At 38.6% G+C, this 27790-nt stretch overlaps 1 long non-coding RNA gene across 2 annotated transcripts in view; it reads left to right on the top strand.

Annotated features, from left to right (window-relative positions):
* LOC129059563 (uncharacterized) overlaps positions 1 to 21777 on the top strand; it is a 65537-nt gene extending 43760 nt beyond the window's left edge. The window contains exon 3 of one of the 2 annotated variants that reach the window (XR_008525538.2): positions 21705 to 21777. This is a non-coding gene — a long non-coding RNA (uncharacterized LOC129059563). Of the gene's footprint in view, positions 1 to 16125; positions 16285 to 21704 lie in introns of those variants that run through there. The other variant, XR_008525537.1, reaches the window with a different exon arrangement.
* The last annotated feature ends 6013 nt before the right edge of the window (positions 21778 to 27790 follow it).

The following is a 27790-nucleotide window of genomic DNA, read 5'->3' as shown; positions in this document are numbered from 1 at the left end:
AGAGCCTTCATAAACATTTATCCTGGAGCACATTTTCTGTGTGAGGCACTGTGTAAGTCTAGAAATGAAGTTGACCTGGATTTTACTCTCAGAGTGTTTATCTTCCTGTAGAAGAGAGAAAAGACAAACAACCATATCATGTAGCCAAGAGAATTCAGAAAAAAGAAAAATAGAGGGCCATTCCATGGTAGCAGAAGCAAAGGAAAGGCAGAAAAATTTCCATCTCAGTAGAGAGAAAATTTTATCCTCAGAGGAGCACTGGTTTCCATTTTTGCTCGAGCCTCCCTGTTTCCTGCCTACTGTGGACATTATGATTTTGAAAGTGGCCCCTGGATAGCATTTTTCAAGGATCATTTTTGACCTGGGAAGCAGCTTCCCCCTGAGTACTTTTTCCAGTACGGGAGTGAAGAGTCCATTGCTGAAGCAGACAGAAGCATCCCAACCCCAGCTGTGGGGTTCATTATCCTCTGCTTTCAAATTGCCATGGTCGTGAGGGTGTGAAAGTCACAGCGCCTTCCCAGTCCTGGCTGGATACAGGCTGTCAGAACTCCTCATAAAAACAGCACAGGGCCTTCTGCTGAGTGTCGGAACATGACATCTCATGAACCATAGCCTTCCTTGGCGATGGAACAAAGTACTTTCTCCCGTACCCGGTTTTGTTATACGCTATTTTTTTTTTTTTCCTTCTGGCCTCCTGAAAATGTATTTTGGTTGCAGGTAGCTGAAGCACTAAAACTATCTTAAGCAAATAAAAGGGAATTTATTATAAGAATCTCAGGGGCTACACCCAGGAACCAAAAACACCAGAAGCCAAGGCAATTAATTACCCTCTTGGCAATTCTCTCTCTTAATTACATGGACTTGTGTTTCTGATTGTTTTTGCATCTCTGTCTACTTTTCCCTATTAACAAATTGTATCTTCTCATAGATTCATGCCAGAATATGGCTTTCCGTAGCCCCCAAATGCCCATCTTCTCAGTTTGAGCTAACAAAAGAAATTCACACTAGATCCCAATTCTACTGCTGGGAGAGAGAAGCCTGATTTATTCCAGGCTGGGTCCAATCAGCTGTGGTTGTAGCAGGGATCAGGTAGTAGAGAAAGGCCCTTATTCTTTCCCCAGCCCCTAGGGGGCACAGTGTTTGAGCTGAAGTCCTACATCATCCACAAAGATATCCCTCTTTAAATTCACTTTCCTTTTCTTTCCTTTCCATAGACTTTTCACATAAATCACTGGCTCCCAAGTTTGGTTAAGAAGCAGAATCATCTAGAGATTCTCTTTTCAAAACACAGATTTTGGAGTCTCATCCCAGTTCTACAGAACCCGGACCTCTATGGGTAGTGTCCTCGATTCTATATTTTTTAAATGCTCCAGTGATTCAGGTGGAGTTAGCTCACGACTCACTGTGGCACTAAAATTTAAACCAATATTGCTCAAGCTTTTATAATCCGTGTCCCCTTTTGCTAAACATAAATATATTATATCTACCTTTCATATTATTAATACAAACATTGGAACTTCAAGAACTTTTTCTAACTATGTAGAAAGCTTCTATTTTATACATATTTATATGTAATGTGTACTGTATACATTTTACATATTTTATATATTATTTGTATAAAATTATTTGTATAAATGTATTATGAATTTGTATAAATGAATATATAAATATATATATATTTATTCTAACTACCTCACCTCTCCAAACTCTCCACTCAAGCCTTGGGTCAGCCTTCAAATTATTTCTTGATTATTAACTCAAAATAGTTTAAGCAACCTTAAATTAAGTACTATGTCATATTTCTTTCATCAACTTCATCACCATCAGCTTCACAATTTGGCAGAATAATTAATTATTTTATTTAAGAAGTATTTACTGAGCATCTGATATTTGCCAGACATAGTGCTAAGGATACAATGGTGAATAAGATTTCCGCCCCTTAGAAGACTATATCCTAGCATGCAAAGACAATTAATGATTATGATAAGTCAAGATAGTGATGAACTCTATGAAAATAATAAAATAGGGTGATGTAATTGGCTGGGATTGAGTATACACTTTACTTTAGAAGGGATATTCTAGAAAGATCTCTACAAAGAGATAACATTTGAACTAAGACTCAATGACATCTCAACTTTTGAGTTTCAGAGACTAAAGCAGAAGTTTCCAGATTCCTACACGACAACCCTCCCACCTGGCCTCAGGCTTCTATAAGGGAGTGGGGGCAGAAAAGTTCAAACTAAGGGAGTGGAAGAGTCCTCAGCCCAAGGGGAATAGGGAACATAGCAATTATGGTTCTGGGAACCAAAGATAGACAGTTTCAATCCCAAGGGGCCAAGAAGGGCTTGGAAGAGTTTATTAGTGATAAGCAGAGTAGACTGAAGTCCAGAGAGCCTTTCCCAAATGCGGAGGACTGCATAAAACACATGGAGACTTTCCACATCTTTGGACTGTTTAGAGATCTCTAGAATACAACTGAAATTCAATTTCTGTCCAAGGAAAGTGGAGAGATCAGCAAGGACAACATGAATTTCATGAGCAATAAAGAAATGTGAGTTTTCTCGCACTTGAGGGTTATGCCTGAAAATTCATACCTACCACAATGAATGACAACTACAGTTAAACAGAAAAGATTACTCTGTACTTGCTCTTTTCTACATATAATTTCTAACTCCTACAATCATCTTACAAAGGAAGTGTTATTACTCCTCCTCGACCCCCCAGTTTGCAGATAGGACATTGAGGCTCGGTGTAAGGTTTCCCAAGGTCTTAGCAAATGAATTTTAAAACCATTTACCTAGTGGTACTAAACACTGTGCTGGGTATATTGACAGTACTAGTACATTTATTTTATTTATTAATTGGCCAGTTGAAAAACCTCTGGCTCAAAGAGTTTTGAACTCATAATAAGTTGGTCTGGTTTACAATGGGTCACTGAATGACTTACATATTTAGCGTTATGATTTAGGAATTTACTGTGTATAAGGAAAGCACTGTAATCAGTCTTAGGAGCAATAAAATAAGACAGATACTGTCCTGTGCAAGCAACAATCTACCAGTAGATAAAAGCATGCAAACAAATATAAGGAAGTTAAATAAACTAGAAGAGAAGTACAAAGCATTTCTTTGGATGTTTGTAGGAGGGAAAGATCACTTCTGCCTTGGGACACCAAAGAGGCATCTGTGCAGAAAAGGCATGGGGCAGGGAGGTAGTTTTAGGTTCTCAATGCCAGTGAGAACCACCCAAATCTTACTCATACTTTCACGAGGATGCCTAAGCAATTATCTTGTGTATTTGAACAATATTAGCTGGCCTAATTAGTTCAGAACAACCCAAGCCTCTTTACCCTCAGCATCAAGTTTTTGCCTGGATTATATGGATAGTTTCATTAGTCCTCTTTACACAGCACAAGTGAATTCCATTTGTTCCAAGAAGCAAGAATGAACTTCTACAGACATTGCCCTCATATAAATAGTTAGCATGTTGCACTGACTCTCAAGAAAAGATAAAACCATGTCACAGCATTGATTTACAAATATATGGTTACCTATGTGAATGCCTGTCCCACAACTTCTCCTTTTCTGTAAAATGCGCCCCACCCACTTCGGCCTCCCAAAGTGCTGGGATTACAGGTGTGAGCCACTGCACCCGGCCTCAGTGGTGAATTTTTAATGAAACCACAGACAGTTGCTGACCCCAAAATTCATAATTCACACTTTATCCCCAGTGCTTGAGGTGAATAGTGGTCCTTCAGTTTTTTATTTCCTTTTTCTCTGGTTTTATTTAAACATAATACTTTTATTATGAAACAGTTCAATTATATACAAAGAAAGCACGATGAACCTCTGCGCCTGTTTAGACGAATGTGTCATCCAGCGTCAATAATGGTCAATTCTTGGCCAACTTCATCTGTGCCGCACTTGCTAACCACCCTACCTCTAGATTATTTTGAAGAAAATCCAAGACTTGATATCATTTCTTCCATTAATATTTCAATCTGAAAACTAACAATTCCTAAAAAACATAATCTCAGCCAGGCACGGTGGCTCAGGCCTATAATCCCAACACTTTGGGAGGCCGAGGTGGGTGGATCACTTGAGGTCCATAGTTGGAGACCAGCCTGGCCAACATGGTGAAACCCTGTCTCTATTAAAAATACAAAAATTAGCTGGGCGTGATGGCACACGGCAGTAGTCCCAGTGACTCAGGAGGCTGAGGCATGAGAATTGCTTGAACCCAGGAGGCAGAGGTTGCAGTGAGCCAAGATTGCACCACTGCACTCCAGCCTGGATGACAGAGTGAGACTCTGTCTCAAAAAAAAAAAAAAAAAAGCCAAAACCAAAAAGCAAAAACAAAAAAAAACGTAATCTCAATACAATCATTATACTAAAATAATTAATAATATCTTAATTTTTTCAAATATTGCACCGTGTTAAAATTTTCTCAGCTGCTACAGAAATGCTTTCTCACAATTCATTTTCAAAATTAGTTTGATTTATGATGAAAATAAGACTCATATATTTTAATTGTTTAATAGGTCTCTTAAGCCTCCTTCGATCTAAGGTTTTCTTTCGTTCTTTGCAACTTATTTGTTGAAAAATCTGGTCACTTTGTCAGTAGAGTTTCTTGTAGTCTAAATTTTGCTAATTTTATTCCTGTGGTGTTATTAAAAGTATATTTTTCTGTCCTCTGTATATTCTATAAAGTGATAACCAGATTTAAGGGCTGACTCAGATTAAGATTTGATTTGTTTTCCACATTATTTCATGGATGGTGGTGTTTATTTATATCAAGGAGCCATATCCCTTATTGTCCCTCTTTTTGTTATGATAGTAGCAACTGGTTTCTCAGGAAAAGTGGGTTAAATGCTCAATTCTTTCATTTTATTTGCCTGTTTCTTGGCATTCTCCAAAAGTGAGCAATGAGTTGTGTTGTTTTTGTTGTTGTTTTGAGACAGAGTCTCCCTCTGTTGCCTAGGCTGGAGTACAGTGGTGTGGCCTCGGCTCACTGCAACCTCCACCTCCTGGGTTCAAGTGATTCTCCTGCCTCAGCCTCCTGAGTAGCTAGGATTATAGGCACCTGCCACCAAGCCTTGATAATTTTTTGTATTTTTAGTAGAGACAGGGTTTCACCATGTTGGCCAGGCTGGTCTCGAACTCCTGACCTCGTGATCCGCCCGCTTCGGCTGCCCAAAGTGCTGGAATTACAGGCGTGAGCCACTGCCACACAAACAATGAGCCACATCATTGTTTTTTTTTGAGGTGGAGTTTTGCTCTTGTTGCCCAGGATGGAGTGCAATGGTGCAATCTGGGCTCACCGCAACCTCTGCCTCCCAAGTTCAAGCGATTCTCCTGCCTCAGCCTCCCTAGTAGCTGGGATTACAGGCATGTGCCACCACGCCTGGCTAATTTTGTATTTTTAGTAGAGACGGGGTTTCTCCTTGTTGGTCAGGCTGGTCTCGAATTCCTGACCTCAGGTGATCCAACCACCTTGGCCTCCCAAAGTGCTGGGATTACAGGCGTGAGCCACCGCACCCAGCCCCACATTATTGTTTTTAATATTGGTATCAATTCACATATTTGTTGTGTTTCAATCTATTGCAGTTGTTATTTTTAGTTCTTATTTTTCTTTACAATTGTGTAGTTCTTCATTGTGCGGATGTACCTTGCTGGTTCATAGCCGAGTTCAGCAAACATTTTCTGTAAAGAACCAGATAATAACATGTTTGTCACATTTGTTTTCTATAATCCTTTAAAAATGTAAAACCACTCTCAACTTCCAGGCTGTATAGAAACAGGCCTGGAGATTTGGCCTGTGCACTGTGGTTTGCAGACCACTAAACCAGTTCTCTATTGATAGCTATTTGGTGTGTTTGCAGACTTTTACTGTAATCAATTGTGCTGTAACAGATAATTTTCTGCATACATCTTTTTCATTTTTGCCATTGGGATGGACTCCTAGAAGTGAGATTACTGAGTCAAAGGGCAAATTCTTATTAGTTTTGCTAGATAGTGTCAATCTCTTCTCAATGGGTTTGTTCTGTTTTGTACCAGCGATGTATAAGAATGTTTCCTCCAACCTTGCCAAAAGAGTGGATTATTGAACTTTTAGATTTTTTGTCATTCTGAGTGAATAGCATATATAATCTTAATTTGCATTTATTTTATTATTAGTAATATTAAGTCTCTTTTCATATAGACTAAGAGCCATTTACTTTACTTTTTGGTGAAATATCTCTTTATAGCTCTTGCCCAGTTTACTATAATTAATTGATTTATTTTTTTCCTCTATTTTTATACTATTAACTCATTATTCCTGCAAAAAGTGGCAAGTGTTTTTCTCTGGGTTTAAAAAATTTTAAATTAAGAATTTTTTGCTGTATAGTTTTTATAATTTTAATTTGTATGTCAAGTTTATCTAACTTTTCTCTTATTGCATCTAGATTTTGAGTCATAGGAAAATGTTTCCTACTCCCAAGTTCAAACATTTTTTAATAGTATTGATATAGTGGTAGTCTGACATTTATTGTATCTTTTTTTTTTTTTTTTTTTGATACTGAATCTCACTCTATTGTCCAGGCTGGAGTGCAGTGGTGAAATCATGGTTTACTGAAACCCTCACCTCCTGGGTTCAAGTGATCCTCCTGCTTCAGCTGGGACTACCGGTGTGCACCACCACACCTGCCTAATTTGTGTATTTTTAGTAGAGACAGGGTTTCAGTATGTTGGCCAGGCTTTTGGTCTCAAATTCCTAGCCTCAAGCGATCTGCCTGCATCTGCCTCCCAAAGTTATGGGATTACAGGCATGAACCACTGTGCCTGGCCATAGTCTTACATTTAAATCTGACACATTTGGAATTTATATTGGTATATGGAGTGAGGAATAGATCCAGTTTTATCATTTTCCATATGACTTACCAGGTTTTCTCAATACCACTTATTAAAACATTCATCTTTTCCCAGCTAATTTCAGATGCTGAATCTGAATTAATAAAAAATATTAATTTTACACATTTCAGTTATTAAATGCTAAATTTTCATATGTGATCAGATCTATTTCTGGATTTTCTGTTTGTTCCATTTGTCCTTCTGTCTGTTCAAATACCAATACCACATTTTACACTTGGACACACGGTGGGGAACATCACACACCGGGGCCTGTCATGGGGTGGAGGGAGGGGGAGGGATAACATTAGGATATACCTGATGTAAATGACAAGTTAATGGGTGCAGCACACCAACATGGCACATGTATACATATGTAACAAACCTGCACGTTGTGCACATGTACCCTAGAACTTAAAGTATAATTAAAAAATACCAAACCCACATTTTAAAAGTTTTATAGATTTGAAAAACCATCTTAATACCAAGCAGGGCTAGGATTCCCCCTCCTATTTCTTATATTTTTTGGTGTTTTTCCAAATTAATGGTATGATCAACTTTATATTTAGGAAAATAAAAACCTGACGACATTTTATTGGCACTCACTAAGTATGAAAGTTAACTTTGTGTGCACTGCCAACTTTATGATGTTGATACATCCTTGCCTAGAATATGGAAAGAAAGCCTTCTTATTTGTTCAAGTCTGCTTCTGTGTTTTTCAGAAATATTTTATACTTTTTCTCATGTGGATTTTACTTAGGTGTTATTATTACTGTAATAATAATAATAGTCATTGTCCTTGTAAACAGGCTTTTCCCCTTCCAATGATGCCTTTGTATTGGATTTTGCTTATTTATAGATCCATTTTTTACTTTTAATCTTTCATAATTTGTTTGTTTTGCATATGTCTCTCAGATGTGTTGAATTTTGGTTTGCTAGCAAATCTAAACGTTTTTTATAGATTTGTTATGCCCATTTATATTTATTGATATGATTGAGAGCTTCGATCTCAGTTGTGTTATGTTGTTTTATTTTATGTGATGTGTGGTGTGTGTACATTAATAATGTTTCACTATGGGTTTATTTTATTGCTTTCTTTTTTTCTTTTTCTTTTCTTTCCTTTTTCTTCTTGATATATCAGCATTTAGGAAGATCCGGATGCTCTGTCTAATGGTTACCCTTATTATACCTTTATACAAAACATTTATCTGTTTTGGATAGTGTCTGATACTTCCATACACTTATTGAAGTTGGCCAGCAATCCCTTCTTTCCCTTCCCTCCTCTCTCTCAGAGCATCTAATGTAATTTGATGCTGATGTGATATCATTTTGCTGCAGTTAATATCTAAAAGCCATCTCCTGAGGTGCTGGAGTGTAGCCATAGGGGCTTTTGGTTGGCTGCCTTCAACCCTAGGTTGGAAGAGGCATATTGAGAACTTTGCTGATTTGAATATATGTCTTTTCTAAGTAGGCCTGGTGGACTTCAGAATCTCTGACTCAGATGGTTCTCTCTCTTCTAAAGACTTGCTTCTGACCTTCTGTGAGCTTTTCTGGCACTCTATTTCCTCCAGACTTTTGTCTTATTCATCCCTCATAGAATCAGAACATAGGTGCTTGGTTGTCCTGAACTACAGAGGGCCCTAGGGAAAGCTGTGCTATCCTGGGTTTCATAGCTGTGTAAGGTACATATTCTAAAAGTTTTAGAATTCAAATAAAATTGGATGTCACCAAGGAAAATTTATATGACTCAAAGCTAGAAGAAAAATTCTGCATTCAGTGGAAAGATCAAGATTCCTTTAAAGTTAGGGAATTGATGGTGATGGGTTGCATTTTCTATCAGTCCTTTTTTGTGTTTTTATTGGATCTTTTATTGCTCAGGGCCTTTATGTTTTGAGATGAGGTAGAAGCCAATGAAGTTGTTACTTGTTTCTAATTTTTGGTTCTTTTAATGAATGAAATCAAGGCTGTTTCCTTCTTAGCAGTCTCCTCTCATTTCACATTTTCTGTTACATGATGAAGAGATGAGAGAGACAGAAGGTGGCTATACAGGAGGAAATAGGCTCTCATCATTTGAAGTGGCTGTTTTTTTTTTCCACAAGCTCCATGGGGAATTCTGAGCATTAGCTTCAAAAAAGCCATTCCTTATGTCAAAGCTGCACTTAGATTTGGCTTTTTGGGATCCTTTTTGCGAATGCCAGCACTGGTAATGGGGACTGTTGATTCCCAAGATGGAGGAAGGGTGAAGTAATGGCCCCCAAATTACAGCCTAGGTCTATCCAAAAATTTCTAATGTGTGAGAATTCTGAATCCTCTCTTTAACCCTGCTGTGAAAGATGATGCTGATATGACCCTTTTCAGTATTTTCCCCTTCTATATCATTCCAGACTAGCTTTTTGTGCTTCAGTGATACAAATTTAGAGAAAATTCGGAGCAGAACAAGGGCAAGAGGGGATGTTATAGGGCTTGGTGACAAATATTTTGAGGATTTTGACAAGTGAGCCATGGAAGAAGTGCGTGAAGGAAGTGGAGAAGAAAGAAAAGTGAAAATTTAAAATAGAGTATGTCCGAGCTCATTGGTATTCCATTCAAGGCATTTGAAAATAAAGTAAAGCACTTGGGCAATTTTACCATTATTATAATTTTTTGTTTCTGGATTGCAGTTCTTTTTTATTTCTGTGCTGTAGTTCTTTGATTGCGATAACATTCCAAAGCTAGTCCTCATGGGTGATACCTTTATAAGGTTACACTTGCGTTTCTTGGTATGATAACTAGATTTCTGGTTTCTTATAGAACATTTTCCTAAGTCCAGCATGGAGAATAGGTTATATCTTACATATCAACTCTAATTAAGTGGTGCAGCTTCTGTAGGTTGGCATTAAAAAGGAATAAGAAACCCCATGTGGGTTTTAGTGGGAAAGAACATTCTAATTGATTAATGATGTCTGCTGTCGGTGTCGAATGCTGGTGAATGGTTTATATGCCATAGACTCTGCCACAGCTGCTGGAAAACATTCTTCTTGCCTTTTCTTTTGACATACAGCTAAAGTGACAGAGAAGACAACTAGAATATGCAAACATCCAAAACTGCTGTTGACAACTGCTCTTTGTTGTCAAAACTAAGTGGCAGAATAATACCAAGTTTAACAGAGCAGAAGGGAGTGAGTTAATTAATACAGAAAAATTTTTAATTCAGAGAATCTAATCTAGGACTGGACTTTGGGAAACAGAACAATTGACCAGGATTTCAGTACTCTATTGGACCTAAAAGTTTTGTTGGGATTCTGAGCACAGCATGGACTAACTGGGTTCAAAAAGTCAAGCGCTTTGCCTTGTGAATAATTTATATTAACTATATCCATTGCCTGAAATCTGTATAGCGATAGTTTTTAACCCCCTTTTCGTTAATTCATTCCATCATTTTATTAAAGAGTTTGGCTCTTTATAAAGACAAATTTTCTGAGAGGAACATTTTTGTCATTATATGAAATTTGGTTTGTTAATAATAGCTCCCATTTCTGGGCTAAATGTTTGCATACATTAGCTTATTGAATACCTATGAAAATCTTGTGAAATCAATATCATTATCCCCATTTTATGCTGAAACAATTGATGCTCAGAGAGGTTATGTAGCTAACCTGGGTATATATTTAGTATATTAAGATCTCTCACTGTTGTAAGTTGCAAAGCTTGGGCTTTTAATCATACACTGTACTGCTAATTTATTTACTTGTTTGCTTATTCATTATTTACAATACATTTTAAGAAGAGAACATTTTAGTTGTTTTCTGGATCCAGCTACTGAGATCAGGCTACACTATGCATCAGTTATAAAGATCCTGGAGGTGAGTCCAACTCCTTAGAGTTTTCAGAGCCAAAAAAGACAGAGAGAGATTGGGAGTGAGGAGGTTGGGGTCAAGATGTGAATCTGCTTAGGTGGAGGTGGAGAGGGAGAATGAATGGAGATGAATTACAGTAGTGAAGAGGCTAAGGCAATAGAGAGTGGGACTGTTAGGTTCTCTAGTTTATTTTTAGTTTAACTAGTATGTCTTGAGCACTCACTGTGTGCCAGGCAATGTGCTAAAAACCAGGGATACAAATGAGCAAACACAGAATCTATCTCTGCCTTCATGGGTGATATGGTTTGATGTTTGAGCCTTCCAAATCTCATGTGGAAATTTAATCCCCAATGTTAAAGGTGGGGCCAAGTGGGGAGGTGTTTGTGTCATGGGGATGGATCCCTCATGAATGATTTGGTGCCATTCTCATAAGATTGGGTGAGTTCTCACTCTTTGTCTCTGTGAAATCTGACTGTTAAAAAGAGCCTGGCACTGTCCTCCCCTCGCTGTCTTGTTCCCTTTCTTGCCACGTGACACACCTGCTCTCTCTTTGCCTTCTGCTGTGAGTGGAAGTTTCCTAAGGCCCTCACCAGAAGCAGATGCTAATGCCATGTTTCTTGGACAGCTGGCAGAAGTGCAAGCCAAATAAACCTCTTTTGTTTATAAATTACCCACCCTCGGATATTTCTTTATAGTGACACAAAATGGACAAAGACAGTGGGCTTATAGACTAATGAACACATATGATTAATCAATTTACCTCTCAAATAAATAGAAAATGAAACTGGTAAGTGAGCATAATAGTTCACGCTGAATTTAGTAAGTTTGCTGCAGGTGAACGTAGTGCTATAAGAGGCTCTAAGATGGGGATTTGATATTATCAAGGGTCAGGAAAGACTTCTCTGAGGAAGAGATGGTTTATCCCAGATCAGAAGAATGAGTCGATTTGGTAAAGACAGTAGGAGAAGAATTCCCAAGAAAGTGACTAGCATGTGAAAATCATGAGAGGATGGTGTGAAAGAAGCCAATGTTGCCAGAGCGTAGAGAGAGGCTACTGGAGAGATAGGCAGGAGGCAAACATGCATGGTTGTGGGCCACATTCAAGGTGTTGGCCATTATCCCAATAACTATAGATATCTGCTGAGGATTTTAAACATAAAATGGCATGACTTGGTTTAAATTTGAATCAGATCCCTTGAGCCATGATGAGAAACAGACTGGAAGGTGGCAAGAACAGAAGCAAATAGTTCAGTTTGAAGGCTAACACAGTTGGATCTATGTCTAGAAGCACTGATCGCCTCCCAAGATGACCAGTTAACAGGAGTTTTGCAGTGTCTCTGGGTTGATAGCACTGGGATAAAGACCCCTGGTTTATCTGGACAGTGGAATATAAACCAACCATATGGTAGAATTCACTAATTAAGAACACCTACTTTGGACACAACTGTGTTTGCTTTTTATTGATATCTTGATTGCAATGACTATTACTGTTCATTTATAGCCAACAACCAGAGGAAAACAAAGAGCCAATCTGCTATTTGTTTTCCCATCCAATATTGTTTCCTATCCAATAATCTGAAACCAGTATTTTTTGAGCATCATACTGCCTCCATGTGGCCCAATTAGTTTAACGATAATTCTATATCTTTTCCTAAGTAATTGGCTTAGGAATGGCTATGTGACATATTCTGAGTCCAGAAGACATGAAGGGAAGCTGGGGAGCACGGGGATGTGTGTCTGAGGAAAGTTTCTGTCTCATAAAAGAAATCCACAGGAAGTGACTCTAGATATGAAACTGCTGCAGCCTGTGAAAGGGGGAGCTGAGAAATAGAAAAGAACTTTGGACCTGACCTTAACAGGACAATTAAGCTATTAGTCAAGCAAATCAATCATCTCCAGGGCTCACTCTGCCTCTAATATCCTTCCTGTTACATGGGATAATAAAGTCTTTAGTTTGAACTTAGGTTTTTCTGATTTGCAGATGAAAGTATTGAAACCAATAAACCAGCTGTGTGGACCTGAGAAAGCTGATTACAGTCTTTGAGCCACTTTCCTTATCTGTAATGTAGGTAATAGTTATACATGTTCCATTGAAATAGGGTTGTGAGGATTATATTATATAATATACCTTATGTGCTTAGCCCAGTGCCCAACAAAGAGTTGTTCAATAAATTGTTGCTATGGAGATGAATAATAATTCCTTCTCATATTTTATATCAGTAAGGATGGACTGTGATTACATATGGCTATGTGTCTGCAGGTCATATACTAGCCAACTGTTTGGAAGCAAATAAACAGCTATACTGCCTTTTTTTTAAAATCTAGATTTATATTGGGTATCTATAGGGACATGCAAATGTACCCCTAGACTGCCTGGATATCTTTTTTTTTTTTAACCACCTTCATAATCCATTTCAATATAATCAATTAGATTCGTTATGCAGATGATTCAATTTGGTCATTAGGTTGTCAGAAAACACCAGCTGGGTGGTTACTGGAGACAGAATCTTCTCTTTGGCTGTGGCCTCCCTGTCTTTTGTTGAAGGATTTCATACATATGACACCACTGTGTAGGGATTGTTTTGGCAGTACACATTCACTTATTCTGTCACAGGGGAACACTAAATCTTTGATATTTCTTGAATGTGCAGATCAATAGCCTAGTTCTTCTTTCCTGAAATTCTAATGTGACTTTTGGACCGCTGACAACATTTCACAAGTTAGGTTGACACTCCCAAAATGAATTGGATGATTCAAAGCCAAAACTTGCTTTTGCGCATCAAGCCTGAAATACTTGTTTTTTTCTTTTTGTCTCTACCCGAACTCACTGGGTGACTTCTAGAATTGTGCTTTCTTTTGAATATTCTACTAAAGCCACATACACTCAGTGGCTGAGGTTAGACACTAAGCCGGTCTACAATTGGCGTGTGTGTCTGCAGGAAGAAAGCTAACATTTGTGTGCAAGGTGTGGTGCTAGTGGGTTTGTATTGATATTATTATCGTCATTTAACAGATGTAGACCTAGGATTAGAGAGTTGAAATAACTTGCCTAAGTGACTGGTTAGCAGGTAGTAGAGATGGAGTTTGATCCTAGACCTGTCTTACTCCCAAGCCATACTGGAGAAGCCATTCAACATAGTAAATAGCAGCATACTGCATGGTCAAAAGCGTGAACTGCAGTATCAACTGCCTGTGTCAAATTGATGACTCTGTCACTCACTGAGCGTGCAATCTAGGCAAGTTACTTAACTGCCTTGTGCCTCAGTGTCTTCACCTGTATAATGGGAAGTACCTGCATCAAAAACTTGTATTAAGGATTAAGTGAGTAAATATATATAAAGCACATAGAACAATGCATTTGAATTTGTCTTGGTTTCCTTTCCTTGGTGATCAAAATATACAACTGTGTATTTTGATAATAGAGCCAGAATATTGCAGGCAGAAACTTGAATGCAGGTCTTTAAAACTTTAAAGCCAGTGTGTTTCCTACTGTATCAAGTACAGAATGGGAGACTTTGGGGAGTTACAGAGGAAAAAAAACCTACTAAAGGTATTATAACCCACTCAAAGGCTAATAGTCATACAATCTTCTTAGACTTTTCTGGATTAGCCATGAGTGACTAGGATTTTTCTCTGCATATTGAGACTTAAAAATCAAATATGATTTCAAATAAATGTTCAGATAAAATGCAAATATATCTGTATTCACTAGAGACCTCTCATTCCCTGTTTTGTCTTTTGCCAGTAACAAAAACTTCTTTTTCCTTATTCATTTTAACTCCCTTATCTTTTGTCACTACAATAAGAGGTTTTAAATATCTTAAATTGGTCACGTATAAGCCATTCTCTAATGACTGCATCAGTTCTGAATTGGTGTACTATAAATAAACACAAAAACTGGGGTAAATTTCATTAGCAAGTAAACATAACACATATCACAGTACAACACATAAATTTCCTTCCGTGCTTGTCAAGCAAGGACTCGAGAAATGCTTGTCTCTGCAAGCTGCACCAAGACTCATAAATTGCTTCACAGAATGAGGAAATATTCAGTAAACACAGATAATTAATAACCATGTTCTCAAGGGACTAAATGGAGCTACTACACATTCCCAAAAAGCTAAGGAAAAGTGCTTGTCCTTATATTGTCCTTGAGCGCCGTGCCACAGGGTACTATGAATGAGTGAGATGGGCTCAGTTTGGTGGGGAAAAGACGCATATAAACTAAAAACTCACCATTTTGTGTGTATGTACAGTTGTTATATTTTACCTGTCTGGAATAGATGCCTCACTTTTCTGAAAAAGAACACTCCCAGTCTTCCTTTGGTCAAACTAGTCTTTCCCATTGTAGCTCTGTATGGCTTGGGTGGAGTAGTTGATTTACCCTTCCTGCTTCAGAGGTGGAAGCTGACTCATATCTTGAGAATCAGAAAATTCACTTGTCTTGGTCACAGTGATGGTTTCAAGGATGGGCAAATAATCCAAGACAGACAAATAAGATTCACATCTGGACCTTCTATTGAAACAATTAGGAAAGAAATCTCTTTTCGCAGACCTGAAGCTGGAGTGTTCTCCAAGTAGAAACCAACCATTTAGAATTAAGTCAACATAAAGGAGAGAAATACCTGGAGAGGAAGGAGCCAGCTGTGAAGACACAATTTGAGCATCTTGATCCAGTTATGTCTGAAGACTCTATCTCCAAACTTTTTGTTAACATAAGAGAATAAATAGTACTTTCTTTTTTTTTTTTTTTTTTTTAAAAAAAAAAAACAACCAAGTTTGCTATTTTTTCTTAAGGCAGTTTGAATTGGTTTCTATCACTTACAAAAAAAGTTTCTCATTAATATGACTATGATATAAAAAGTGCCATAATAGTCGTATGAACAAAAAGTCCTGGCATCCAGGATGGAGAGACTAAGGAGTGCCGTTTGAATTGAGCTTTGAAGGATGTATAGAATTTCACAAGTGGAGTAAGGTAGGGAAAGCCACTTCAGAGAAGAACAGTATGTGCAAAAAGAATCAACATTTTAGGGAATATGAGAAATTTGGGATGACCAGGACATAGTGTTGTGGTGGGGAGTGATAAGAGGAATGGCTGGAGAGATGGGCTAGAGCCCAGTTATACATTGTACATCATACTAGGCATTATATACCATGCTAGGGAACATACCCATAAGAGCAATGTGAGCCATAGGAGAAATGATGTGATTAGATGTGAGTGTTAAATTACTGACTATGGTGGCAGAATGGGGAATGGGTTGAAGTATGGAGACGTGTAAGCAGAAAAGTTGACTTAGAGGCTATGGCATTGAGTAAAGTCAGTAAATATATGGCATGATTGCTGTCTTTTCCCAATTCTGGATCTAAAGCAGACTGCTAATTGACCACCCCCTTTCCAATGTAGCATTCTCAGCACAGTGTTCCAGACAGCGATTGCCAATGATTTGTCAATTCTGCTGCTCACATTGAAATCTACCTGCTCTTCCAGACCATTCAGTAAGTAGTTGATATGGATGCCGTAATGGGACTGAAACTCTCTTGCGTTGACTCTTGCTTTAGATTCTTAGGTTGTATTGTAGAGTTAAAACTCTTCTTTTTTTAACTTGTAGAAGTAAATAGGTGAGTGTTTGCTGAGCAGAAAAAAAATATTTTGGGTGAAATCTCAGTCTCTAAGAGAGACTGCAACTTTCCTTCTTCTCTCAATGCAAGCAACAGCCCTAATCCAGCAACCAAAACAAAGTTGATGGACTCCATGGGGGCCAGTGTCTAGCTCAAGCTACTTTTAATGGGATAGGAAGCATGTGCATTTCCTTGAGGTCACAGCTTTAAATCTGACCTGTGGCCATAAGAACCACCTTCTGACAGCTCCTTGGCAGCTGCTGTGAAATAAGATATGGATCTCAGGACCATTCCTTGTAGCAGGAGTCCACTTCAGCAAAGCCGTGCTGGAGTTACTGCTGGAGAGGGAGTGCTACACTGAAAGGAAAAGGTATAAATGGAGACAGAGCTACTCTATCCACTTGTCAAAGTGGTTTTGCCAGAGCCACCTTGAAGCCCATTGGGTTAAAGGCTACAGTGAGAGCTTTCACTGGAGAAAGGACAATGTTGGGCAGTGGGGCGGGGGGTGCATTCCTTTGCTGGCTCAAAGAGTTAGATTAAAAAAAGCAGGAACTTCAGAGTTAAGAGAAGTGGCCCACCCCACAGATAGCAGAGAAGAGCTGTTCTTCTCAGATCTGTCACATAAAGGATCTTTAGAGTCATATACAATTTGCATTTCAATTCAAGAAGAGAAATTCCTCATTTGGAGGGCACAGGAGCCAGGAAGAAAGAAACCTAGTTCTTGGGTGCTAAGGTTCTGATGGCCTTCTTCATTCTGCTTCTTAGCATAGTCTTGTTCTTGCTTGCTCAAATGGAAAGGAGAATTATTTTTTAGAATCCAAGGTTTTACAACAAATAAAAGTAGATCTAAAGCAGAGAAACAACTGAGGATTTCAAATTTCAAAAGCCTGTCAATATCTGTTTTCAAAAATTCAGAGAAGGAAATCTGGACACAATAATGTATATAAAAAGAATTACCATCTACCAAGGAACAACAATTTACCAGCACTTCCTCTTTATGACTTATTTACATTCTTCAATATTTCCTTCATTTTACAAATGAAGTAGTAGAGTTTACAGAAGTAACTTACGCAGCCTGCACATCTAGCAAATGTTGAGGCCTGGATTTAATGACACATCTATCTAATTTCTAGACCATTGTCGTTTCATTCTACCTTGATATATTCTGGTATAGAAAATGCCTTGAGGAACAGATGTCCCTAGCCAGGATAAAATAGAATGACCTAAAATCTCTAAAAATAATGATAATGGGTGCACTGCTGAGCACATTATAGGAATCTCTTCAATTAATCCTCGGAATAACACTATGCATTGGGTTCTGTTACTTGCCAATTTTACAAATGAGGACATTTAGAGATGCTGGTTAACTGGCCCAAGGTCTCCCAGACATTCAGTGATGAAGTTGGGGTTAGGATTCAGATCTACTTTGCTTTCAAGACCCATCCTCCTAATCACTAATGCTGGTGTGGCACATATTAATAAAGACTTATTAATGGAGACACGTTAGATTATTTTAGGGGGTGTATAAACAAATACTTTTTTAAAGTAGTTGTTTCACTACCAAATTCACTATTTCACTTTTAAATTCTACATGGATGTCCACAGCCAGTATAAGTCCCTTCCTCCGTGAAGCTTCCCTCTGAATTCCTGCTGTCTTACCGCTTGTACCACAAAACTGGGCTTTTTACATGAATATCTGGTGGTAATATGCAGTTATTGTTTCTCTTCAATTGTGACTAGAGATGGCAAATATATCTCAAATCATGTTGTAACTTTGAAAGATGGATAGCATCTATTGAAGTGCTATGCTGGAAAGGAATTTGAGGTTGCACGTGAGCTTAGTAGGAAAGGACACCATGATCGACAGTAATGTCTGTCATGGGGCAGGTGAGGTGAGAAGAGGCCTGTGTGCTGCACATTTGTCATTCTTGCATCTTGGTTCTCTAGCTAGAAGGTAACTCTTTGAGAAAATGATCCATGGCTTCTTCATACACTGCACTTCCCTCAGCATGTCACATATCTATAAATTCACTGATTCTCTCATTTCTTTTGAAGACCATTTCTGAAATTCCATGAGAATCAGAAGCCATTCAATGAGTATTCTGTGAATAATAATAATTTAGAAAACATAAAAAAGAATGAGAAGCCATTATATTTTCACTGTCGATTACAGGTGTAGAATCTGTACTTCTGGTTTGAAGACTGTCTTGGTCTGTCTTCTGTTGCTTATCACAGAATACCTGAAACTGGGTAATTTATAAAGAAAAGGAAATTTATTTCTTAAGTTATGGAGGCTGAGAAGTCAAAGGGTGAGGGGCCACATCTGGTAAGAGCCTTTTTGCTGGTGGTGACTCTCTGTAGAGTCCCAAGGTGGCTCAGAGAATTACAGACAATGGGGCCAAGCCTGTTCACATGCTAGCTCAGATTTCTCTTCCTCTTCTCATAAAGCCACCAATTCCCCTCCTATGACAACCCATTAATCCATTAACCCATTAATCCATGAATGAGGACAAAGCCCTCATGATCCAATAGCCTCTTCACAGCCCTACCTCTCAATACTGCCACATTGAGGTTGAAGTTTCAACATGAGTTTTGAAGGGGGCATTCAAGCTATAACAAAGACAAAATAGCTGCTTACCAAAGAGCATTGCCCTTTTCTTTCTCCCTACACTGTAATCCAGCAAGTACTGAACAGGAGACTTAAGGATGTGGGAGAGAAGCCAAGAAATGGAGTGGATCAGTAAAGCAATGCATTTGGCCAAAGTGAGCTTCCACAATAAGATTTGGGAGACAGTTTTTCTCATATGCGAATCCAGTCTTAGTCAATCATTTTGCTCCTTTGATCTCATGTCTCTCTGGTTTTCTCTATGATTTCATTACTTGTTGCCAAAGAACGGATGGCTGATAGCTAGGAATGGTTGGTCCATGGTCTCTGCTTGAGAGTTCACCAGCATCTTGTTAGGGTGAAAAACAGCAGCTGTCAAGATCTGTTCACAGTGGGCTATTGATCTAGACAAGTGCCTGCATTGGACTCAGAGATATTCAATTATAGCTGGGGAAAAATGATTTGGAAACAGAATCCTGTATATTCATCTAGCTTAGGCATTTCTTGACAAAACTATGCAGTAAGCAGAGTGCCAATTCAGGCTCTGCTCATCTCTCCTTTGGCCATGCTCTATTTATTCTTTACACTGTTCTGAGATGCTTATTGTCTCCAGGGCAGGGCCCTCTTTTCTTGAGAAAATATAATCTTTTTTTTTATATTATTTCCTCAATTCTAACTCACTCAGCAGCATCCTGGGTCACATTCTTGCAGAACCTTTTCTCTTAGCTTGTTGACTACATGCTGTTTAGAATAACTTATTCTCAGGTGGCTAATGTATTTTCCCTTCTAAATGGCACTTGCAAGCATAACATGCTTTTTTTTTTTTTTTTAAATGGCTTGTTTGTTTTTAACATCCTGGAATCATGTTCATGGTGTGAATCTCAGGCATTGTGACAGGCCAGTGGAGGAAGTACCTTTGGTTTAGAGGTTTTCATTGAATCATACAGTGACAGGGTCCATTCTTCTATTTGAATACTTCCAGGCAGTGGATCTCAACCAGCATCCCTAGCAGAAATGAGCTGTCAAATGATTAATAATAATATGTGAACTGATTTTTGCTGTAACTGAGGCTTCATGTGGGTAAAGTCACATCTGTTCCAATTTATAGTTAAGTGGGTCATGCAATGCTACACAGAGTTGAGTAAGACTTGGCGCAAATAAAAGATACATAGCATACCATTAAGCTGGTGCCAAAAGAGACCGTATGCTTACTGAAACGTAAGGAAAAGCAGGCCTTGTATATGTATATGAAAGTCAAAGTTAAGGAAGACAATGCTTTTACTCAAACATTTGTTGGAAATCACTATGCTAGAGTGTTTTGTACCTTTTTCTATTTCCGGAGACTAGCTTGATGCCTGACGTAAGGAAGGCATTCAAGAACTGTTTTGTAACCTAAGCAGTAAGATTGAGGCTAGCACCTGCTATTTTACCTCATATGCCCCAATGTAAGGCAATCTTGTATTAGGTGATCCTGCACTTTCTCCAAAAAGAATAAGATTTTTTAAAAAAAGTTTTGGTTCAATTGAACATATATACTTCTAAGTCTGTAGACGAAATACTATAGTTGCCGATCTACAAATAGTGTTTATTTAGTTCATTACACATACATACTTCAAGAGGTAATATATTAATTTAGAAATACTGCTTTTTCCCACTTTTATATTTTTTAAGACAATTTTATTCAAACTCTTCAGATGCATTTTTGATATCTTCTTTCGTATAGTGCTTTTGACACTGTTCTCCCTTCTCCTGTTCCTATTTCTTCTGAAGATTCATGTTGTTCAAAGGAAATGTAGGCTGTTGCCCAAAGATATTTCATAGTTGACAGTATAACACTAAATTATGCATGCAGAACCCCATTGGCACCAATAGGCCTGATGCTTGTTCTGGCGTCCATTAATTCTTTATTTCAAGAGTCCTTTTGGTGGCTTAGAAAGCACAGCTGTTAGTGCTGGAGCCATCAAGTGAGTGCATCTTTTCTCAGTCTTCCCTATCGGTAATAGAATATAGGAATAAGTTGTCTCCTCGAATTTACCTTTGGGCTTTATTCTGCCTAGAGGGTTAGGAGGAGGAGTCAGGAGCTGATGTAGGAGGATCAGAACAGGAAAGAAAGACACAGTAGTGTGGTCCTGCCTTGGGCTGGATTGTGATAATTTGGACCATTGAGCTAGAAAGGGCTGTGGAGATGATGGAATTCAACACCTCCATAATTTAGAAAAGAAACACAACAAGATTAGGGAAGGCATGTTTCCCAGGATGTCTCTTCTGTTGACTCCAAAGGCCATACTCTTAACCACTGTGCTGTCCTCCAGAGGAACCTGTGATTCCTGACCTTGCTCATCCTTCACTATGAATCCTTAGGCAAGAGACAGCCTCCATGAACCTGAGTTTCCCATTACCTTCAAAATGGAGTAATCATCCTCATGGCGATTTTGTAAGCAGAGGTGAAAATGATAAAGCGCTCAATCCCTTTGACACTGTAGCTCAATATATGGTAGCTACTGTTACTATTATTAATATTAGAGTTGTGATGATTATTATTTTGCATCGTAGGTCTTTTTCTAGGCATTAAGTACTCTCCTGCTACTCTTTTCTATCCCTTCCCACATAGACTCACCATATTTCAATACTAAATATACAATTTAAAAAAATTGTAAGTATTCAGTTACAGTGTTAAATGAAGTTGTATTACGTTATTCATAACAGTAAAAATGTATTTTTCCTTTTCTTTGAATTGCTGTCTCTGGAAAAATCGATAGTGCATTTACATGAGGCTGGGTGACCAGAGGCCACATTCTGAGGTCCATATCTCCCTCCACAAAGCTTAAGGGTAAGTATAAGTGACAGAAGCAATTCAAAGAAGGAAACAGGGAAGGCATGCCAGTGAGTCCCTTTTCCACCACGCCTTCCCCATATCCCATTCTAAGCTAGGAGAGTCCTTTACTTCTTGACTCCTACCAGCCTACAGTTTTGAATATTCCAACTTTCCAGCTGCTAGATCCATGTCTGCTTTTGATAATCAACTTAGCTAACATTTGTTGAACACCTACTATGTGTAAAGCACTGTGACAGTTTTTGTGGAGTCTGCCATAAAATGGTATTATAGTCTGATATGGTGAAATAAATGTACACATAGGGTATAAAAGGGGAAAATGGGGACAAGGAAGTTTCTAATTGTGAACTGAAGTGAAAAGGAACCAGCTACCAAGTTCCAGATGGAATCAATGAGATAATGGTGCTGGACTTGATTCTGCCCCAGTGCCTGGGCTATTGGTGAGTAGTCTCTGTGATCTAGAGAATAACAGTATGCTATTGCCAGCTGGAGAGTGAGATGGGCACCAGCTTGCTGACCTTGAAATCTGTGCCATAGCCCTACCACTTTGTGTGTGATCCGACCCTTCCCTAACTCCAGCCTCCTCTTAGGTCAGACTCTCCTTTGCTCCCTCTGCTGTAGGTTCATTTTCCCAGCCTGCTGAGTTCTTTCTGCCTTGAGTTCTCATGCATCTGCCTTGAACTTCCCATCTTCCCGATTTCAGCTTAAATGCCACATCTTCATGGAGGCTTTTCTGAAACACAGTACCTAAAGTACCCCCTTTCCAGTTACTCTCTGTTCCACTACTCTGTTTTATTTTTTCTTAGCCCTTACTCTGTAACTATCTAGCTTATTTATTGATTTATATGTTGTGTTAGTTTGCATTGTGATAAAGGAATGCCTGAGACTGGGTAATTTATAAGGAAAATAGGTTTATTTTGGTTCATGGTTCTGCAGACTGTACAGGAATCATGGCAGCAGCATCAGCTCTGCTTCTGGTGAGGTCTTAGGAAGCTTTCAGTCATGATGGAAGGCAAAGAGGGAGCTGACATATGAGAGAGGGAGCTAGAGAGAGAGAGTGAGAGAGAGGTCCCAGATTCTTTTAAACAACCAGATCTCATGTGAACTAACTGAGCAAATACTCACTCATCACCAAGGGGATGGCACTAAGTCATTCATGAGAGATCTGCCCCAATCATCTACTACTTTCCACTAGGCCCCACCTCCAAAACTGGGAATCACATTTCAGCATGAGATTTGGAGGGACACACATCCAGATCCTATCACATATTGCATCTCAATGGAAATGCATGCTCCATTAAGTGCAGAACTGAGTATGAATTTCAGGAGGGGTCTAGGGCTGGGTCTATGCAGGGAATGGAACTTGGTGGGGTACAAGGCTACCCTTTGACCACATTTTCTATCTGCCTTATGGTTTTGCTTTCACTCTTCTTCCTTTAACATTTTTTTCTTCATAGTCCTAACACTTGTCACATTAACATCTCTTAATAAAAGGAGATGATTTTAGAGCATGGCCATTGGCCTATCTTTTTTGCAGAGACACGTTTTGTTCACTGTTGTAGCCTCAGTGCCTAACACATTGCCAGGCACACAAGAGGTACTCAATATGTTAACTGAATTGTCTGTAGCACACTGACTGTGTGATTTTGGTAAGTTATATGACATCTATGAGCATGTTATTTATATAACTCGTAGAATATGGGATGAGATGGGGGAATAATGATACCTCTACTATTGAGATTTTGAGAGGATGCAGAAAGATAATGACTGTGGAATGCTTAACCCATCATAGATACTAGCATAGAGAATTCATGAGAAAAAATTAGTCTTTTTGAGTCTTTGTCTCCCTTTTGGAGAAGTAACCTTGGATACCTGTCCCTGAGGCAGAGTCAACATTTGAGGAGTCCAGAGTTTGTGCCTGATGTATTTGTTAGCACTTAAGGGCTCATTTCACTTTCTTTCTTTTTTTTTGAGACGGAGTCTTGCTTTGTTGCCCAGGCTGGAGGGCAGTGGTATGATCTTGGCTCACTGCAACCTCTGCCTCCCGGGTTCAAATGATTCTCTTGCCTCAGCCTCCTGAGTAGCTAGGACCACAGGTGTGTGCCACCACACCTGGCTAATTTTTTTGTATTTTAATTGAAGACAGGCTCTCTCCATGTTAGCCAGGATGGTCTCGATTTCCTGACCTCATGATCTGCCTGCCTCAGCCTCCCAAAGTGCTGGGATTACAGGCATAAGCCACGATCCTCATTTCACTTTCAGCTAATGTATCCTTGATGAGGCCAGCGGATAGAGTCATCCAGTAATTTTCACATCTGAGCATGCCTATTTATTTATTTTTTTGAAAACTCTTCTTCTCACGTTGATTTTCTATTTTAACAAAATTCACAATTGGATCCATTTTAAGGGAAAGAATAGTGTAATTATGCACCAGAATCCTTAAAGTAACACTAAATCCTTGCATGCATGCTGAGAATTCTATTGAATCAGCTATTATTATTATTATTATTATTATCTGTTTGACCCCTTTCCTTCCAGCAAGTCCAGCAGTAAAATTTTGAATAGCAAGATAAAAAATGAATACTCTCTTATTTCTACACATTATAATTAAACTAATATTTATGAAGTAATGAGCATGTTCCAGGCACTGTACTAGATGCTTTTGTCTATGTGTTCTAATTAATCTTGCAAATAAACATGTGAGATAGGCTAAGGAGACTAAGAACAGAGAGTCTGTGTCATTTTATTTATTTATTTACTTATTTATTTTTATTATACTTTAAGTTCTAGGGTACATGTGCACAATGTGCAGGTTTGTTACATAGGTATACATGTACCATGTTGGTGTGCTGCACCCATTAACTCGTCATTTACATTAGGTGTATCTCCTAATACTATCCCTCCCCCTTCCCCCCACCCCACGACAGGCCCTGGTGTGTGATGTTCCCCTTCCTGTGTCCATGTGTTCTCATTGTTCAATTCCCACCTACGAGTGGGAACATGCGGTGTTTGGTTTTTTGTCCTTGCGATAGTTTGCTGAGAATGATGGTTTCCAGCTTCATCCATGTCCCTACAAAGGACATGAACTCATCCTTTTTTATGGCTTCATAGTATTCCATGGTGTACATGTGCCACATTTTCTTAATCCAGTCTATCATTGATGGACATTTGGGTTGGTTCCAAGTCTTTGCTACTGTGAATAGTGCCGCAATGAACATACGTGTGCATGTGTCTTTATAGTAACATGATTTATAATCCTTTGGGTATATACCCAGTAATGGAATGGCTGGGTCAAATGGTATTTCTAGTTCTAGATCCTTGAGGAATCACCACACCGTCTTTCACAATGGTTGAACTAGTTTACAGTCCCACCAACAGTGTAATAAAGTGTTCCTATTTCTCCACATCCTCTCCAGCACCTGTTGTTTCCTGACTTTTTAATGATTGCCATTTTAACTGGTGTGAGATGGTATCTCATTGTGGTTTTGATTTGCATTTCTCTGACGGCCAGTGATGATGAACGTTTTTTCATGTGTCTGTTGGCTGCATAAATGTCTTCTTTTGAGAAGTGTCTATTCATATCCTTCACCCACTTTGTGATGGGGTTGTTTGTTTTTTTCTTGTAAATTTGTTTGAGTTCTTTGTAGATTCTGGATATTAGCCTTTTGTCAGATGAGTAGATTGCAAAATTTTTCTCCCATTCTGTAGGTTGCCTGTTCACTCTGATGGTAGTTTCTTTTGCTGTGCAGAAGCTCTTTAATTTAATTAGATCCCATTTGTCAATTTTGGCTTTTGTTGCCATTGCTTTTGGTGTTTTAGACACGAAGTCCTTAGCCATGCCTATGTCCTGAATGGTATTGCCTAGGTTTTCTTCTAGGGTTTTTATGGTTTTAGGTCTAACATTTAAGTCTTTAATCCATCTTGAATTAATTTTTGTATAAGGTGTAAAGAAGTGATCCAGTTTCAGCTTTCTACATATGGCTTGCCAGTTTTCCCAGCACCATTTATTAAGTAGGGAATCCTTTCCCCATTTCTTGTTTTTCTCAGGTTGTCAAAGATCAGATGGTTGTAGACGTGTGGTGTTATTTCTGAGGGCTCTGTTCTGTTCCATTGATCCATATCTCTGTTTTGGTACCAGTACCATACTGTTTTGGTTACTGCAGCCTTGTAGTATAGTTTGAAGTCAGGTAGCATGATGCCTCCAGCTTTGTTCTTTTGGCATAAGATTGTCTTGGCAATGCGGGCTCTTTTTTGGTTCCACATGAACTTTAAAGTAGTTTTTTCCAATTCTGTGAAGAAAGTCATTGGTAGCTTGATGGGGATGGTATTGAATCTATAAATTACCTTGGGCAGTATGGCCATTTTCATGATATTGATTCTTCCTACCCATGAGCATGGAATGTTCTTCCATTTGTTTGCGTCTTCTTTTATTTCATTGAGCAGTGGTTTCTAGTTCTCCTTGAAGAGGTCCTTCACATCCCTTGTAAGTTGGATTCCTAGGTATTTTATTCTCTTTGAAGCAATTGTGAATGGCATTCACTCATGATTTAGCTCTCTGTTTGTCTGTTATTGGTGTATAGAATGCTTGTGATATTTTCACATTGATTTTGTATCCTGAGACTTTGCTGAAGTTGCCTATCAGCTTAAGGAGATTTTGGGCTGAGACGATGGGGTTTTTGAAATATACAATCATGTCATCTGCAAACAGGGACAATTTGACTTCCTCTTTTCCTAATTGAATACCCTTTATTTCTTTCTCCTGCCTGATTGCCCTGGCCAGAACTTCCAACACTATGTTGAATAGGAGTGGTGAGAGAGGGCATCCCTGTCTTGTGGCAGTTTTCAAAGGGAATGCTTCCAGTTTTTGCCCATTCAGTATGATATTGGCTGTGGGTTTGTCATAAATAGCTCCTATTATTTTGAGATACGTCCCATCAATACCTAATTTATTGAGAGTTTTTAGCATGAAGCGTTGTTGAATTTTGTCAAAGGCCTTTTCTGCATCTATTGAGATAATCATGTGGTTTTTGTCTTTGGTTCTGTTTATATGCTGGATTACATTTATTGATTTGCGTATATTGAACCAGCCTTGCATCCCAGGGATGAAGCCCACTTGATCATGGTGGATAAGCTTTTTGATGTGCTGCTGGATTCGGTTTGCCAGTATTTTCTTGAGGATTTTTGCATCAATGTTCATCAAGGATATTGGTTGAAAATTCTCTTTTTTGGTTGTGTCTCTGCCAGGTTTTGTTATCAGGATGATGCTGACCCCATAAAATGAGTTAGGGAGGATTCCCTCTTTTTCTATTGATTGGAATAGTTTCAGAAGGAATGGTACCAGTTCCTCCTTGTACCTCTGGTAGAATTTGGCAGTGAATCCATCTTGTCCTGGACTTTTTTTGGTTGGTAAGCTATTAATTATTACCTCAATTTCAGAGCCTGTTATTGGTCTATTCAGGGATTCGAGTTCTTCCTGGTTTAGTCTTGGGAGGGTGTATGTGTTGAGGAATTTATCCATTTCTTCTAGATTTTCTAGTTTATTTGTGTAGGGGTGTTTATAGTATTCTCTGATGGTAGTTTGTATTTCTGTGGGATCGGTATTGATAACCCCTTTATCATTTTTTATTGCGTCTATTTGATTCTTCTCTCTTTTCTTCTTTATTAGTCTTGTTAGCGGTCTATCAATTTTATTGATCTTTTCAAAAAACCACCTCCTGGATTCATTGATTTTTTGAAGGGTTTTTTGTGTCTTTATTTCCTTCAGTTCTGCTCTGATTTTAGTTATTTCTTGCTTCTGCTAGCTTTTGAATGTGTTTGCTCTTGCTTCTCTGGTTCTTTTAATTGTGATGTTAAGGTGTCAATTTTAGATCTTTCCTGCTTTCTCTTGTGGGCATTTACTGCTATAAATTTCCATCTACACACTGCTTTAAATGTGTCGCAGAGATTGTGGTATGTTGTGTCTTTGTTCTCATTGGTTTCAAAGAACATCTTTATTTCTGCCTTCATTTCATT

The sequence above is a fragment of the Pongo abelii genome, chromosome 4 (assembly GCF_028885655.2).
Source record: "Pongo abelii isolate AG06213 chromosome 4, NHGRI_mPonAbe1-v2.0_pri, whole genome shotgun sequence".
Classification (NCBI taxonomy): domain Eukaryota; kingdom Metazoa; phylum Chordata; class Mammalia; order Primates; family Hominidae; genus Pongo; species Pongo abelii.
The sequence above is the reverse complement of the archived record's forward strand: the minus strand, read 5'-3'. Positions and strand labels throughout refer to the sequence as shown.